This window comes from Cajanus cajan, chromosome 9 (genome assembly GCF_000230855.2).
Source record: "Cajanus cajan strain Asha chromosome 9, NIPB_CcT2T_4, whole genome shotgun sequence".
NCBI lineage: Eukaryota > Viridiplantae > Streptophyta > Magnoliopsida > Fabales > Fabaceae > Cajanus > Cajanus cajan.
In genome coordinates, this window is record NC_138525.1 from 49,687,348 (window position 1) to 49,706,533 (window position 19,186).

A 19,186-nucleotide genomic window follows, 5' to 3' on the forward strand; every position below is an offset into this window, starting at 1 on the left:
TGCGTGAACAGTACACGGAAATATATATACAAAATGAAGAAAGAGAATACAAAATGAAGAAAGAGAAAAATCACGTGAACGATTATAACAAACTATATACAAAATAACCAATTATTATTGAGATAAGTTTCTTAAGTGTGATACTCATGTAAGTGCTTGGGCCTTTGAATTTGTCTAATGGGTCTATCCATTTTAACTTGAGAATTGAGCACTCGAATAATTGGCTTTATACCATAACCATTACTGAAAAAAGAGGACCTTGTCCTCGAGGTCCAAAATAGGGCCATAAGAGAAGCACTATGTGTGTTTGTTTGGAATGGTTGTGATATCTTAAATTGCTGACTTGACAAATCTAATGGTGGTGTGGAGGGTGATTTTTGGGGTGATGAGAATGTGTAAGGAAAATTAACGTGGTTTGGTGAAAAATGTGGCTAGCTTGGTCAAAGGTTTGAATGATGTGATGGAAAGTTGGGAATTTGACATGTGGACTTTGGTGTGTGGTGGGTTTGGTTTGAATAGACAATGAAGATTGTTTGGGAACATGAACGGGTATTGAGGGGCCCAATTGATTGCTTAAGGGTTGGGAAAAAGAGTTAAGTCAGGAGTGATTGGATTAGATATAGTAGTTGGTGCGAATGGGGAGAAAGAGTTTGGAGAGGTGGAGGTTGAACTTGGAAGACGAACGAAGTGTTTTGAAGGGTTGTTGTTGTGGTAAGGTTTAAGCAAGGAGACTTGGAATCTGAGCTAGAGACAAGGATGACCACCAGTGAAATAACAACGATATATATGCTTCTAAACAACAATTCACTACCTCCGTTTGGTCGTCGAACTGAGGGTGGTAAGTTGTTAACAACTTCAATTAGGTTCGCTGTACTTTAAAAAGATTTTTCCAAAAATGACTTACATATAAAGGGTCTCTGTCTGATATAATTATTTTTGGTTTTCCATGCAAACGACAAATCTTTATGGAGAAGTAAAAGACGAGTTATTATGCTAAAAAATGCGTAGGCAAACCCATTAAGTGGACATACTTTGATAATTTATCACAAATGACCCATATGACAGTATGACCAAAAGAAAAAGGCAAATGTGTGATGAAGTCAGCAGTAAGCTCATCCCAAACTTGATCTAGTGTTGGAAGGGGTTGAAGGAGACCAATTGGTTTTAAGGGTTGATATTTGTGTGTTTGAGAAATTAAACAAGTAATGATAAAGATTTTGGTGCCCTTAACAAAAACCTAGCCAATAAAAAGAAGCATTTAACCAAGCCAAGGTAGCTTTGAGCTCGGAGTGACCACTAGTAGGAGATGCATGATACTCTATAATCAAGGTGTTGCAAAGACACTATAAGAAAAACACAAATTTTCGATGAACATAATCTGTCGGTAAAATGGAATATTCATCGAAAATAGAATTTTTGACGGATTGCATCGGTCGAAAAAATGGGTGTTGGAAAAAAAAATCCACAAAAAATAATCTAACTCGTCGGAAATTGTTTGAGAATCTTTATGTGATTCCAACGGATTTATTCTTCGAAAATTTTTTGTTTAATTTTAATAAATTTATTAATGTAACACCCCTCGTATTTAGCCTCTCATGGGTTTTATTTCATGACACTTAACTCTTCAGTGTGTTTTGTCCTTACTTGCACAAATTTTTAGAAACTTTCAAGAAGGTCACCTATCCCTATATTACTCCAAGTCAAACACACTTAACTAGGGAGTTCTGATGAGATAAGTTACCGAAAAGTAGATGTATGTTGTCAGTATAGGTAGTACAAATTAATTCATATAAGTCATCCTCAACTATATAATCTCATACTTGTACTATCTCTGGATCTCTCTCATTTTGGTGTGTTCGAACTGTTATAAAAATATAATAATATATAATAATTATATTACCAATAATAATAATTATATTATATTTAATCAATCTTTATTTATATATACTTACTTTTATAATTAACAATCTACTTATTTCTATTTAAAACTAATATTATGATACAATTTAAATTACTTATTATAAATTAAAAAAATTTAAATAATAATTTATATATTTTAAAATATTATTTTTATAATTTATAATGATAATATAAATATTTTATTTATTATATACTTATAAATTAAATTTTAAGATTTTACATAAATTATTAATTAACTTAATATATTTATTTATCTTAAATCTAAGATATAAAATTCAAAAAAATGTATTTATCCTTATTTTATTTCCTAATTATCAACCATTAATAAAATACTAATTTAAAATCTTATCTAATTATATCAGAATATTTTTATATCAAATTTAAAATAAGATATTAGTTATACAAAAATATCAAGATCATATAGTAAATTGTCAATAAGATTCTAGTTAAATAATTTAAAATAATTAATTTTTCAACTATATTGTTAGAAAATAATTTATTCCAAAATTAATTAATTTTTTCTATATTAATTATTAGTAAAATTTAATAACTTTTAATTTAACAATTGGATCGATGAAATTTAAAATACACCATGAGTTATTGAGCAGAGTAACTTTACCAAGAGTTACTTTGTGAGTCATTTGATTCCTCCTCCTCCTCTCTCTCTCTCTCTCTCTCTATATATATATATATATATATAATTTTATTGATCTTTTTTAATATATGATTATCAATTTTTGTTAAAAATTATTACATTTTTGACAAATATAAATTTTTCAGAAATGTTCTATCAATAATATAACTTTTTTATGAATTTTTTTTCATTGGAAATATAAATTTTTCAACAGATTTGTATTCGTAAAAAATGTAAATTTTTTGATAGATTTGTATCCGTCAGAAATTACCGATGGATATATCCGTCGGAAATATAAATTTTTCGACAGATTTATATCCGTCAAAAATAACCCATTGGTAATATAATTTTTCCTACAATTTTTTTTTTCCGTCGGTAAAATCTGTCGAAAATACAAATTTTGCGACGAATTTGTATCCATCGAAATTATCCGTTAGTAATTTGCATTTTTCTTGTAGTGAGATCTATTGATACGTATATTTTATCTTTGAAAAAAAGTAATTCATCTTGAAGTTAGAAATTTGGATTTTGGGACAACAATGTTTGACCTTTTCTTTTCCTTTTTCTTCTAAGGTGAAATAATGGCGAAGTTGGTTTAACAAATCTGGAATTGGTGAAGAAATGGTTACCAACAAAATGGGTGGTTGAGAAGGTTCGTCTTTCGATCTCGATAAAACATCAATAACACGGTTTGACGTCCCTAGTTTGTAAAATATCTTAAAAGTGTACCCAAGGAGTTTTGTGGAGCATTGAGGTTGCTTCAGTATGGTGATCTTTTGGGTGAGTAAATTCTTCAAACATTTTTGATCTGTAAATATGTGGAAATGATGTCCTCACAAGTACGTTCTCCAATTTTTTTTTACAGCGAAGGTCACAACAAACAATTCTCGAACATAAATTGAGACAACCTACATGTGAGGGCAAAAATATTTGCTAAAATAAGCTATAAGATTACCAAATTGAGATAGCACAACACCTATGGCAACACCAAATGCATCAATTTCAATTATGAATACCTGGGAAAAATTAGGAAGTATTAATATTGGTAAAGTAGTCATAGTTGATTTAAGCTTTGTAAAAGCCTATAAGGTTGAATCGTTACATGTAAAAGTAAAAGATGGACGAAGCAAGTCGATGAGAGGAACGATGAGAGTGGTGTAGTTTTTAACAAAAAAATGATAAAAACCAATCATCCCTAAGAAATCACGTATGTAACACCTTAATGTAATGCCCAATTTATATAATAATAATTATATATTCTTATAACATATTCTCGCAATTATATCATTAACAATATATATTTATTTTAATGAAGATAAAGATAAAGAAAAAAAATATGTTGTAAATTTAATACATGACATATCGTTCTAAAATATTTAGAATAACGTGCTATTTTACACATTATTTCTTTTTTCCACTTTTATGACAATATTTACATCGATAATGAAAAGAAATTTACAATTCAAATAATATGGTTGACAAATAAAATTATAAATCCATCAAATAGTCTCTATATTCCAATCTCTTCCAAGTAGGACAGTGGTAATAACAACTGCAAAATGATCTGAAATCCCAAGTAGATCCATCTATTTTATAATATATTTAATTTAAAAAAAAACAAAGAAAAGAGAGGAGTAAGAACAATATCCAATAAATACAATAATTCAAAAGAGTATACAGAATTAATTATAATTAATATTAAGCATATATATGTATATATATAAATATATATACAGATCATATATTAGATTTTTATGATACAATAAAATTTGAATTATACTTGTAGTGACTAGTCAGGATAAATGAACATCATCATAATATCAACCAATAAAAGGATATTTTATCTTAACCAATAATAGGATATTTCACCTTCATTTCTTACTCATTTAAATCCCCAAGGTCAAACCTCCAGCTACAAATAATTCAAACTTTATCTTCTATGATCATAGAACAATATTTATGAAGATAAATACATGAAGAAATAAGTCCAAAATATCACAACTATATTATAATTGATTATAAAATATATTTACAATAAATATATTTACGTAAAAACAATATATTAAAAGTACCAATGATATAAATAAAAATGGAAATCATTATAACATAATTAAATAATATAAAATATGAACACCTTAATAATTATTATAGATAAAAATAATCATAGGTTAAACAAATAAATGAGGTCAGGGACACCTCACTAGATAAATGTACAAAGAAAATAACATAAATAAATAAACATAGTAGTAGATAAAATTTTAAAGAGATAAGGTTCTCCTCCCTCATACCTGGATAAGCAGGAGCTAAAACTTGAGCAGAACCTCCCCCTCTGGATTCCCTCTTTCTTTCCCTCTCTCTCTCTCTCTCTCTCTTTCTTTCTCTCTCTTTAAGATTTTACTATTTCACTCAATTATAAAATTTTCACCCTTGATGCTCCTATTTATAGGCATTCTGACGCACCCGGAATGACTTATACTGAATTCGGAACGGCCCGTTCCGAAACCTTCAAATGTAGGCAAATTTTTCAACTGGAACGGCCCGTTCTAAAATTGGAACGGCCCGTTTCCAAAAAGCAGAACGGCCCGTTCTTAAATTAGAACGGTCCATTCTGGGTTTCTTTTTAACACACATTGACCATAAGCAGAACGACTCGTTTCCAACTTCACTTTCTAGGCATTTTTAGGATTCCGGAACGGCCCGTTTCCCTTTGAGAACGGCCCGTTCTGGAAAAACTCAAATAGGCACTTTTACTACTTTGGAATGGTCCGTTCCACTTTTGGAACGGCCCATTCTGAAAAAACCCACACAGGCCTTTTTACAAATTTGGAACGACCCGTTCCACTTTTGGGAACGGCCCGTTCTGAGCCCAAAATATTATTTTATTATTTTTAATTATAAAATCCCTTTAATAATCCCATAAATATTTAAAATACATAATAATCATTTATTAAAATCTCTAAAATATTCCATATAAAAAGAACCCTTTTTTATTAATTAATAACTATAGAAAAATAATTTTCATAAGTATAAAATTTGGGATGTTAAAATTCTCCCCTCCTTTTAGAAATTTCGTCCCCGAAATTTTCTTGAAAATAAAAATAGGTATGCTCCTCGCATCTTGCTTTCTAATTCTTATGTTACCTTATTGATGTACAACTCTATCAATCTCTCCAACGAATGTCTAATGTTAATAAGTACAAGGTGAGCAAACTTGGTAAGCCTATCCATTAACCAATTAAGATCAAATTTCTTAAGAATATCATACATAACTACAACAAAGTCCATAGATACAGAATCTTATTTTCAAATTAGGACGTCTAAAGGTTGCATTAGATTTGAAAGTTTTTGGTGTTCTACCTTAACTTTCTAACATACTAAGCAAGCATTCATAAATTCCTCCACTTTCTTCTTCATCTTAGGCCACCAAAAACATCTTTTTAAGATCTTGGTACATCTTAGTGACTCCTGGATGGATACTAAGACTACTTCTATGACCTTCTTCTAGGATTGCTCTCTTAAGCTCTGGCATACCAGGAATGTACAACCTATTCTTAGATCTCAACATTCCATTCATTCCAAATCTAAACTCTCTCCACACCTTGATTCAACTTCTCTACTTGACTCAATAAGAAAGGATCTACCTTCTGACCTTCTCATTTATCAAGCTATTAGTCACTCTCAAAGCTCCCAACTTAATACTCTTAGAGGTCAACTTACACCTTAAGTTCATATTCCTAAACTCCTCAATCATATGCAATTCCTTAATCATCAAAGAAAACACTCTCAAAGATTTTCTACTTAAAGTGTCAGCTATAACATATGCCTTACCGGGGTGATAATTCAATTGGAAGTCATAATCTTTAAGAAACTCTAACCTTCTCCTCTACTTTTTTTCACCTTAGACCATCATGCTTCCGCTGTGCCACTCTGATACATTTTAGTAATTCCTAAATGAATACTAAAAGTACTTTTATGTCCTTCCTCTAAGATTATCTTCCTTAATTTGAGATTACTAGACACATAGATTCTATCTTTGAATCTCAAAACACCATCAACTTTCAAACGTAAAGAGCTATCTATACTTGTACCAATCTTTTGCACTTGGCTCACTAAGAAAGGATTTAACTCCAGGGTCCTCTAATCATCTCCATTAATCTATTAATCCTTTCAACATACTCAATTCAATGTTCAAAGGGTGAGCTTACACATCACGCTTAAGTTTCTAATCTCCTCAATCAAATTCAACCCTTACATTATCAAAAATGATAGACGAATGATCATCCTACTTAAGGCATTTGTCACCATATTACTTTAATTTTTATGACCTTTTCCAAGGATCAAGTACTAAAGCATAAGTTTACTAGGTACGTATAATCAATCTCTAATTCAAGGTTATGGGTAAGGTAATTTTTCTCATGAATTTTCCATTACCTAGATTCTTAAAAACACAAGTTACTACCTTTGCATCAATAATCCACCCAAACCTGTCTTCAAATCCCTCACTACATACCACATAAGACTTACTAGAGTCCGATAATGTTAACACTAGTCAATTTTTCCTTAAGAGTTTGAAAACTACTTTCATACTTACTATTCCATAAAGGTAACTCTCTCTTCTTGGTAAATTCAAACAAAAGTAATGTTATTTTAGGAATTTTCTCAATAAATCTCCTATATTTAGGTTAATGCAAGAAAACTCTTAACCTTACTAATTGACTTAGGTGTCTCCCACTTAAACACAACTTCTACCATAGATAGATCTACATTATATCTCCACTAGAAATTAAAACCTAGAAAATTCACTTCATACAATAGAAATTCATACTTAAATAGCTTGGCATAAAGCTGTCTTGAATATATTTTCACCCTCAATTCCAATATGATGATATCACATCCTAAGGTCAATCTCACTAAACACACAAATATTCATTAATTGATCCCTAAGGTCATCTATCCATATATCAACATACATGCATATCAAATCATATTAGAATACCTACTTTAAACCTTCATATATACCATCCTTAAGCATGTATGAATCAATTACCGTTTACTACGTATAGCATGTACATGAACCAATTTTTTGTCACATAACATCATACAACCTTAAACAACCTTTAAACACCTCAAAACATCATATCCAGATAAGTTTTTATCATTGCATTGCCTAATCACCAAAAAACATTAATACATCATATATCTTCCTTTAATATCTGTGAATGAAATGGTACATAAAGAATTATGCTCATCTAAATGATCTCAACCTATCCCAAGAAAATAAGCTACAACCCTTATGAAAACATGAGATTCTAAAAAGATCATCTTCTTAGCTAAAAAAAAAAAAACTTCCAAAAACCACAACGAAGATATTCAGCGCTTACAACTATACCTCTGATTACCAAAGTAGCTATACTGGAGTTCTAGACCTCCGTTTTACCTGATTCCAATTCCACTAGAAAGATAACATCCAAGGCTACCACTTTCCTGAAGACTACAAAAATCTAATTTTGTCAATATAGCACTTGTACTGACACAACAAAACATCTCCTACACCAGACAACAATAGTGTATCAACATCTAAAGCCACAAAAAATACCTTAAAACACTTCCAAATCATTATTTAAGCTTCTTCCTACAATCCTAAACCAAAATAACTTACATATTTAGCACAAAGAACTTAGAAACTAAAATAAAACCCTCATTCAACCTAACCCATAAAAAAAATCAATATATAAGCATCAAATTTAATAAATCATATAATAAGATTTAAAAGTAATAAAGGAAATATAAATTAATTCCAGTAAAGGTGGCAGTGCCTCCTAGTTAGGAATAATTTATACCTTTCAAATCATGTAATAATAAATAAAAAAAATAACAGAGATGCACATTTTAACCTTTCATCAAAACATTCAAAATTTTAATTCTTGGCATACAACCTCCTTGAATTCAATCGCTAAAAACTATAGACTTCGTCTACCAAACAAGCACGGTAAACTCATAACTCACGGCCGATTGGATCGACCTGCTCTGATACCACTTAATGTAACGCCTTAATGTAACGCCTAATTTATATAATAATAATTATATATTCTTATAACATATTCTCGCAATTATATCATTAACAATATATATTTATTTTAATGAAGATAAAGATAAAGAAAAAAAATATGTTGTAAATTTAATACATGACATATCGTTCTAAAATATTTAGAATAACGTGCTATTTTACACATTATTTCTTTTTTCCACTTTTATGACAATATTTACATCGATAGTGAAAAGAAATTTACAATTGAAATAATATGGTTGACAAATAAAATTATAAATCCATCAAATAGTCTCCATATTCCAATCTCTTCCAAGTAGGATAGTGGTAATAACAACTGCAAAATGATCTGAAATCCCAAGTAGATCCATCTATTTTATAATATATTTAATTTAAAAAAAAACAAAGAAAAGAGAGGACTAAGAACAATATCCAATAAATACAATAATTCAAAAGAGTATACAGAATTAATTATAATTAACATTAAGCATATATATGTATATATATAAATATATATACAGATCATATATTAGATTTTTATGATACAATAAAATTTGAATTATACTTGTAGTGACTAGTCAGGATAAATGAACATCATCATAATATCAACCAATAAAAGGATATTTCACCTTAACCAATAATAGGATATTTCACCTTCATTTCTTACTCATTTAAATCCCCAAGGTCAAACCTCCAGCTACAAATAATTCAAACTTTATCTTCTATGGCCATAGAACAATATTTATGAAGATAAATACATGAAGAAATAAGTCCAAAATATCACAACTATATTATAATTGATTATAAAATATATTTACAATAAATATATTTACGTAAAAACAATATATTAAAAGTACCAATGATATAAATAAAAATGGCAATCATTATAACATAATTAAATAATATAAAATATGAACACCTTAATAATTATTATAGATAAAAATAATCATAGGTTAAACAAATAAATGAGGTTAGGAACACCTCACTAGATAAATGTACAAAGAAAATAACATAAATAAACATAGTAGTAGATAAAATTTTAAAGAGATAAGGTTCTCCTCCCCCTTACCTGGATAAGCAGAAGCTAAAACTTGAGCAGAACCTCCCCCTCTGAATTCCCTCTTTCTTTCCCCCCCTCTCTCTCTCTCTCTAAGATTTTACTATTTCACTCAATTATAAAATTTTCACCCCTAATGCTCCTATTTATATGTCATTCTGACGCACCCAGAATGACCTATACTGATTTCGGAACGGCTCGTTCCGGAACCTTCAAATGTAGGCAAATTTTTCAACTGGAACGACCAGTTCTAAAATCGGAACGGCCCGTTTCCAAAAAGCAGAACGGCTCGTTCTAAAATTAGAACGGCCCGTTCTGGGTTTCTTTTTAACACACATTGACCATAAGCAGAACGGCCCATTTCCAACTTCACTTTCTAGGCATTTTTAGGATTCCGGAACGGTCCGTTTCTCTTTGAGAACGACCTGTTCTGGAAAAACTCAAATAGGCACTTTTACTACTTTGGAACAGTCCGTTCCACTTTTGGAACGACCCGTTCTGGAAAAACACACACAAGCCTTTTTACAAATTTGGAACGGCCCGTTCCACTTTTGGGAACGGCCCGTTCTGAGCCCAAAATATTATTTTATTATTTTTAATTATAAAATCCCTTTAATAATCCCATAAATATTTAAAATACTTAATAATCATTTATTAAAATTTCTAAAATATTCCATATAAAAAGAACCCTTTTTATTAATTAATAACTATAGAAAAATAATTTTCATAAGTATAAAGTTTGGGATGTTACAACGTAGGGTTGTGATTGAATGGGGAAGAAGCCAATTAACAATTGTAGTTATTTTATATGGGTCTAGGACTACTCATTGACTTGAAATAACATGACCTAATTAAATACTTTGAGAAACACCAAAAACACACTTAGGTAACTTGGTAAAAAATTGGTTAGATTGCAAAAGTTCCAAAACCAAGCACAAATGAATTAAATGGTCATCCATAGTTTTACTAAAGCTTAAACTATCATAAAAAAGACTAAAAAGAACTGTGGAGATAAGTTCAAAATAAATCATTCATAGTTGCCTGAAATGTGGACGAAGCATTAATTAAGCCAAAAACAATAACTAAGAATTCATAGTGGTCATTAAACGTGCAAAAGGCTATTTTTTTTAGAGTTTTGTGGTTGTACCGTGATTTGGTGATGCCTTACCCATAAGTCAATCTTAGAAAAAAATTTAGAGTCACCTAATTCATCTAACAATTAATCAATAGTTAGAATAGGAAATGAATATTTAATGGTAACTGCATTTGGAGTCATGTAGTCAACACAAAGTCTCTGAGTACCATCTTTTTTTTTAACCAAAATAATTGGTGAAAAGTATGGACTAATGCCAGGGATAATGATTCCTTATTCCAATATTTTGGTAATGAGTTTAGTCATTTCACACTTTTGGAAATAAGGGTAACGATATGGTTTGACTACCATTAGTAGTGAGTTAGGGAGTAAATTTATTTGGTAATTATGTCGTCTAGATGGTGGAAGGTTGTGAAGTGTTTTGAAAACAGAGGAAAAATGATCAATTATCTCTTGGACAAAAGTATGGGAAGATAAGATTTATGTTGCTAGAGATGTAGGAGATATGGTGAAAAGGTGTGTGGATACAATCGATGCGGTTTAGAGGTAGTGGCAAAGTAGGTGGTAAGATTCCATTGTAGGTTTATGTGAGGAGCCTTTGATGGTGATGGTTTGATTGTTGTGAGAAAATGATAACTCTAGAGTAGCAATGTATGCTTGTATGAAGCCTAAAGTGTTAAGCCAAGCGATACTAAAACAATATATGCATCTTTAATATGAATTAGATAAAAATGAAGATTGAATGTGTTCTTTTGGAAGTGTAAAGGAACCAAGGGACAAAAGGAGTTACAAGTAATGTGCTCACCATTACCAACCATTACATTGAATGGAGTAATGGAATTAGTAGGAAATTGAAGATGTTTAGCAAGGTGGTGTTGCATAATATTATGAGAATTGTTAGTGTCAATAAGTACCATCTCTGGAAAAACCATGTATTGTACCTTGAAATTTGAGGTTTGTAGCAGAGGGGTAACCCGTTAAAGCTTGAGGGGATAGTTGAAAGTAAATGCTCCCATTAGGAATGAAAAGAGGGCTTGTGTTGTCAAAATTTTGTGAAAGATCCTCAATAGGAGGAGTTGTGTCATGGGCTTCATAAAAAAAAAGGAGAAATTTTGGTATGGCTTAACAATGACCATTATGGAATTTCTCGTCGTAATTGTAGCATAACCAAGCAACACAACTTTCATGTAATTGGGTTGTCGTCAAATGTTTGATAGGGAAAGGGAAATTAGTGGAAGAAGTTGGTGCTATTTATGGGAACATGAATTTTTGGCCGAGGTGGAGGTGGATGGTCAGTAGGGCCGAAATCTAGAGTCGCTGAGTTTGGACTCAATGAGTTTTGCTAACCCAATCACCTGCAAGATAGTGGTAACATCAATTTCATGCTTGTTGTATATATTCTCCATATAAAAGCATTTAAAAATGCATCAGGTGGTAAACCAATAATTGTGTTAATGAGACACTCAAACCAAGTTTAGTAATATGTAACAGTGTCATTTCGGTGAAGCTTAAAAAGCTTAGCCTAAGGGTTTTAATAAGAAGATGACCCAAAATGAATCTTGAGAATGCGCACAAAAGTATGCCATTTAGTGAGTTGGTTCGAATGGAACATCTATTTAAACCAACCAAAAGCATCCCCTTTCATGTAAAAGGTTGCCATAGGAAGGCATTGCTCTTAAGGAACTTGGCGTTGTTCATAGGGGGTCAATTCCTTCAAGAGTGTTTAGTTGTAATTTTTGAGTGTAGAAGCTAGTGGTGTTAGATAGTGCTGGTGGGATTGGAAAATGGTTATAAAATGGTGGAGAGATATTGTTGTTAGTGGAAAGGTAAAAGGGCTTGGGTTTCGATGAAAATGTGGAGGCAAAGTAAGGGGAGGAAGAGAAAGCGATGGGGGAGGGTGAGGTGGTGTTGGAAGCTCCAAATGTGTGGGAAAAGGTAGAGACACTTGTGGAGTATTGGATGGCGATGAGGTTGAATGTAGTGAGTCGTGGTCAAAAGCGTGAATTGGTTTAAGACGTTGTTCATAAAATTTATAAGTGATGTGTGACAACCATCTTGATGGTTTGGAAATTATCCTATTGTGTCTAAATATTGTTGTATTTGTAAAAAAGAGAATTAATGGATTCCTTGAAAAAGGATGATGAGTTTTTAGGAGGCATGGGAACGATGATTAAAACACCATATTGTTAGGATAAAACTATCAACAAGATATTTGTTACGAAAGAATTTATAAAAATAACATTATATTCATTGATATATTTTGAAAGAACTTACAAAAATTTAAATAACAAAAGACCAACGGTACTATTGCAATCGCTAGTAGGTTGTTTTAAAAAAATCTAAATAAAAAAGGAAAAATAAACATTAACATATAAGTCATTAAACTGTAATAATCATTTAAGTGTTTGGGCCTTTAAATTTGTCTAATAAATTTATCCATCTTAATTTGAGAATTGTACTCACAAATAATTGAACTTGTATAATCATCTTCAATAGTGAAATCGTAGCTTATTACCCTCAAAAGTGACAATGAGATAGTTTTTAAATTATTCAATCTTCTTGTTCTTTTAGTTTCTTAAATGAAAATACAAGCATATTTTATACGAGTCCAAATGTAAAAGTGAATCATGTTTAGAAAAAGAACATATATAGCGTTGGTCTTTAGTGTTGTTTGTGATAATGTTTATCTTTTTATATTAAAGCTATTTGTCAAGGAATATTCACCCATATATGTAATGCCACTAGGAAGCAGATGTAGGACATATTGTACGAATATGTTTTATACTTAGTTTGTGGTGAAGTCTCTGATAGTGAAGTTTAGTAAGTGGTTCATGGATGGTGCATTTAAAATCACCATAGATATAATATTAAAAACAATGAATGGTTGAGATTGTGATTTAGTGAGAAGATATATTGTACACCTTCACACACCGGATAAAATTTCTGAATATTTTACTGGATTTTTTTTTATTTTAAAATTACCTATAAAAAAAACACGTATTACGAAGCAGCTGTCACTTCCAGAACGGGCCGTTCTGAAACCAGAACGGCCCGTTCTAGATGAAAAAATAACACAGGAATAATGCACCAGAACGGGCCGTTCTACAAGGAAAAAAAACACGTGATAAACTACACCAGAACGGGCCGTTCTGAAATCTGAACGGCCCGTTCCAGATTTAAAAATAACATATGATTACTTAAACCAGAACGGGCCGTTCTGAATTCGGAACGGCCCGTTCTGGCTACATATTTGTTTTTTTTTTTTTTTTCATTCTACGAAATCACATTTAAAATTTAAGTATAGTTTTTCAATTGAGCGAGATATGAAGCCCCTTCCTCAATGACATCAAACATCTTATGAATAAAAGCCAAAACTAGGCCTAATAAACTTAAAACCCAAAAAGTCTTATACTAAGGCCCATAATACAAGACCAAACAATATAAACTCCTATACTACCAAATATATGAGAAAGGTGGTCATTTATGTAAAGTCCAAGTAAAGAGAACCTTATGCCCATCAAACCCATTAGGCTCACTAAGCTCAAAAGCAATCAAAAGTCTAAAGGCCCATGAAGCCCAAAGCTAGGCCCAACAAGCTTAAAACCCAAAAAGTCTTATACTTAGGTCCATAATACAAGACCAAACAATATAAACTCCTATACTAAAGACCAAGTAAAGAGAACCTTAGGCCCACCAAACTCATTGGGCTCACTAAGCTCAGAAGCAGTCAAAAGCTCAAAGGCCCATGAAGCCCAAAACTAGGTCCAATAAGCTTAAAACCCAAAAAGTCATATACAAAGGCCCATAATACAAGACCAAACAATATAAACTCCTATACTACCAAATATATGAGAAAGGTGGTCATCTATGTAAAGCCCAAGTAAAGAGAACCTTAGGCCCATCAAACCCATTGGGCTCATTAAGCTCAAAAGCAATCAAAAGTCCAAAGGCCCATGAAGCCCAAAACTAGGCCCAACAAGCTTAAAACCCAAAAAGTCTTATATTTAGGTCCATAATACAAGACCAAACAATATAAACTCCTATACTAAAGACCAAGTAAAGAGAACCTTAGGCCCACCAAACTCATTGGGCTCACTAAGCTCATAAGCAATCAAAAGCTCAAAGGCCCATGAAGCCCAAAACTAGGTCCAATAAGCTTAAAACCCAAAAAGTCATATACTAAGGCCCATAATATAAGACCAAGCAATATAAACTCCTATACTACCAAATATATGAGAAAGGTAGTCATCTATGTAAAATCTAAGTAAAGAGAACTTTAGGCCCATCAAACCCATTGGGCTCACTAAGCTCAAAAGCAATTAAAAGTCCAAAGGCCCATGAAGCCCAAAACTAGGCCCAATAAGCTTAAAACCCAAAAAGTCTTATACTAAGGCCCATAATACAAGACCAAACAATATAAACTCCTATACTACCAAATATATGAGAAACGTGGTCATCTATGTAAAGCCCAAGTAAAGAGAACATTTGGCCCATCAAACCCATTGGGCTCATTAAGCTCAAAAGCAATCAAAAGTCCAAAGGCCCATGAAGCCCAAAACTAGGCCCAACAAGCTTAAAACCCAAAAAGTCTTATATTTAGGTCCATAATACAAGACCAAACAATATAAACTCCTATACTAAAGACCAAGTAAAGAGAACCTTAGGCCCACCAAACTCATTGAGCTCACTAAGCTCATAAGCAATCAAAAGCTCAAAGGCCCATGAAGCCCAAAACTAGGTCCAATAAGCTTAAAACCCAAAAAGTCATATACTAAGGCCCATAATATAAGACCAAGCAATATAAACTCCTATACTACCAAATATATGAGAAAGGTAGTCATCTATGTAAAATCTAAGTAAAGAGAACTTTAGGCCCATCAAACCCATTGGGCTCACTAAGCTCAAAAGCAATTAAAAGTCCAAAGGCCCATGAAGCCCAAAACTAGGCCCAATAAGCTTAAAACCCAAAAAGTCTTATACTAAGGCCCATAATACAAGACCAAACAATATAAACTCCTATACTACCAAATATATGAGAAACGTGGTCATCTATGTAAAGCCCAAGTAAAGAGAACATTTGGCCCATCAAACCCATTGGGCTCATTAAGCTCAAAAGCAATCAAAAGTCCAAAGGCCCATGAAGCCCAAAACTAGGCCCAATAAGCTTAAAATCCAAAAAGTCTTATACTAAGGCCCATAATACAGGACCAAACAATATAAACTCCTATACTACCAAATATATGAGAAAGGTGGTCATCTATATAAAGCCCCAAGTAAAGAGAACCTTAGGCCCACCAAACCCATTGGGCTCACTAAGCTCAAAAGCAATCAAAAGTCCAAAGGCCCATGAAGCCCAAAACTAGGCCCAATAAGCATAAAACTCAAAAAGTCTTATACTAAGGCCCATAATACAAGACCAAACAATATAAACTCCTATACTGCCAAATATATGAGAAAGGTGGTCATCTATGTAAAGCCCAAGTAAAGATAACCTTTGGCCCACCAAACCCATTGGGCTCACTAACCTAGTTTTGTACTTCATGGACCTTTGGGCTTTTGTTTTGGTCTTGTATTATGGGCCTTAGTATAAGACTTTTTGGGTTTTAAGCTTATTGGGCCTAGTTTTGGGCTTCATGGGCCTTTGGACTTTTGATTACTTCTGAGCTTAGTGAGCCTAATGGATTTGGTGGGCCTAAGGTTCTCTTTACTTGGGCTTTATATAGATGACCACCTTTCTCATATATTTGGTAGTATAGGAATTTATATTGTTTGGTCTTGTATTATGGGTCTTAGTATAAGACTTTTTGGATTTTAAGCTTATTGGGCCTAGTTTTGGGCTTTATGGGCCTTTGGGCTTTTGTTTACTTTTGAGCTTAGTGAGCCCAATGAGTTTGGTGGGCCTAAGTTTCTCTTTACTTGGGCTTTACATGGATGACCACCTTTCTCATATATTTGGTAGTATAGGAGTTTATAATGTTTGGTCTTGTATTATGGGCCTTAGTATAAGACTTTTTGGGTTTTAAGCTTATTGGGCCTAGTTTTGGGCTTTGTGGGCCTTTGGGCTTTTGTTTACTTTTGAGCTTAGTGAGCCTAATGAGTTTGGTGGGCCTAAGGTTCTCTTTACTTGGTCTTTACATGGATGACCACCTTTCTCATATATTTGGTAGTATAGGAGTTTATAATGTTTGGTCTTGTATTATGGGCCTTAGTATAAGACTTTTTGGGTTTTAAGCTTATTGGGCCTAGTTTTGGGCTTTGTGGGCCTTTGGGCTTTTGTTTACTTCTGAGCTTAGTGAGCCCAATGAGTTTGGTGGGCCTAAGGTTCTCTTTACTTGGTCTTTACATGGATGACCACCTTTCTCATATATTTGGTAGTATAGGAGTTTATAATGTTTGGTCTTGTATTATGGGCCTTAGTATAAGACTTTTTGGGTTTTAAGCTTATTGGGCCTAGTTTTGGGCTTTGTGGGTCTTTGGGCTTTTGTTTACTTCTGAGCTTAGTGAGCCCAATGGGTTTGGTGGGCCTAAGGTTCTCTTTACTTGGACTTTACATGGGTGACCGCCTTTCTCATATATTTGGTAGTATAGGAGTTTATAATGTTTGGTCTTGTATTATGAGCCTTAGTGGATGACCACTTTTCTTATATATTTGGTAGTACAAGAGTTTATATTGTTTGGTCTTGTATTATGGACCTTAGTATAAGATTTTTTGGGTTTAGGGCTTAGGGTGTAGATGTAACTTAGTAGAATGGATAAAAAATATATTATTTTGCTTTAAAAAATTCGTGTGACAAATTTTAGTTAGAACGGGCCGTTCCGTTTTCAGAACGGCCCGTTCTGATTTAATTATTGATGTGTCATTTTTGAATTCGGAACGGGCCGTTCTGATGTTGAAACGGGCCGTTCCGTTCCATTCTTCATGTGTTTTTTTGTCATCTGGAACGGCCCGTTCTGGTCCAATATTTATGTGTTATTTATTCATTTGGAACGGCCCGTTCTGATTTCAGAACGGCCCGTTCCGAGTGTCAGTAGCAGCTGCGTCTGTTGCCACGTGTTTTTTTTTTTGGGTAATTTTTAATAAAAAAAATCAGTAAAAAAATCAAAAATTTAGATCCAGTGTGGTAAGGTGTATTATGGTCTACTAGTTTAGATGCATCTAAGGGTGAAAATTGATGATGCACCCATGGACCACTTGTGAAAGTGGTCCTTCAGAGAATTCACCTTAGTTTGTATGCAAACATGAGAACAAACAGGTTTATATATATATATATATATATATATATATATATATATATATATATATATATATTTATTTTTTTGAGCATTCCAGTTTTGTATGGGAATTACATTTTTTATGAGTTTTTTAGGACTTGGTTAAAGTAGCTAAAAATAAAGTGAGTAATTTTAATTGTTAATGAAAAATTAGTGGTTGATAACATGATAAACATCACTTTGAATGATTTATCACGTGTGTTTGTAACATCAACATTTACATATTATTTTTTTTTTTATGGATGTCTTAAATTACTCGTGTATTCACTAAAGAAAACATCAATATTTACATTTTTTTTATGGATGTCTTAATTAAATTACTTGTGTATTCTCAAAATAATTGTTGACTTATGTTCTTCATGAAAATTAGTCATAAAAAAAGTTGATAGATACTTTATACTAATAATATGATTAATAAATAAAAAAATAAATTATTCACTTAAAGACATCTAATATATTCAATTTTATTTTGGAATTAAATTTTTAGAAGTGATTTGTAAATCATTTTTGAAATTGAAATTTTAGAAGAAAGTTTAATACATTTTCAAATTAAAATTTCGAAGAAAGTCTTCTAAAATTTCAATTCCAAACTATACTAAATTCTCTTTCCAAATTAAACATTTGAAATTAAAAAGAAAGTAAAGAATAGTTCGGCCAGTTTAATATCAAAGATAGCTTTTGCCTTTTTCTTGTTTAGCAAAAAAACAAATAAAAATAACATATAGTAATGAAAGTAATCAGAAAACACTAAGCATTTTGGTTTAGTAATTATAAAGTCTTTCTTAAAACATTAAAAGTTGACCTGTCTTTTATAGAATCGATTTAAAATAATATTTGATAAAAAAAATTACGTTTTACAAATGCATATTAATTAGTATAGTAAACTTGGCTAACAATAGTTGACACACATGTACAGTGGCATAGTGTTTTTTCTATTATTCAGATATGATTCCTGAACTTGTAGTGATTAATAGTTGATCAAAGTCACAAAACAGTGGTCCTTACTTGGAAAATTAACAAGTGGAACAACCCTAATGTGAGACAATTTAGCTGACATTGCCCAATTATACAAATGTTATGTGCAAGTTACATGATATTATAATCACTAGTTTGGATATTATTTCAAAATATATGTGTTTGGTTTTATTTTGGATTCTCTATACT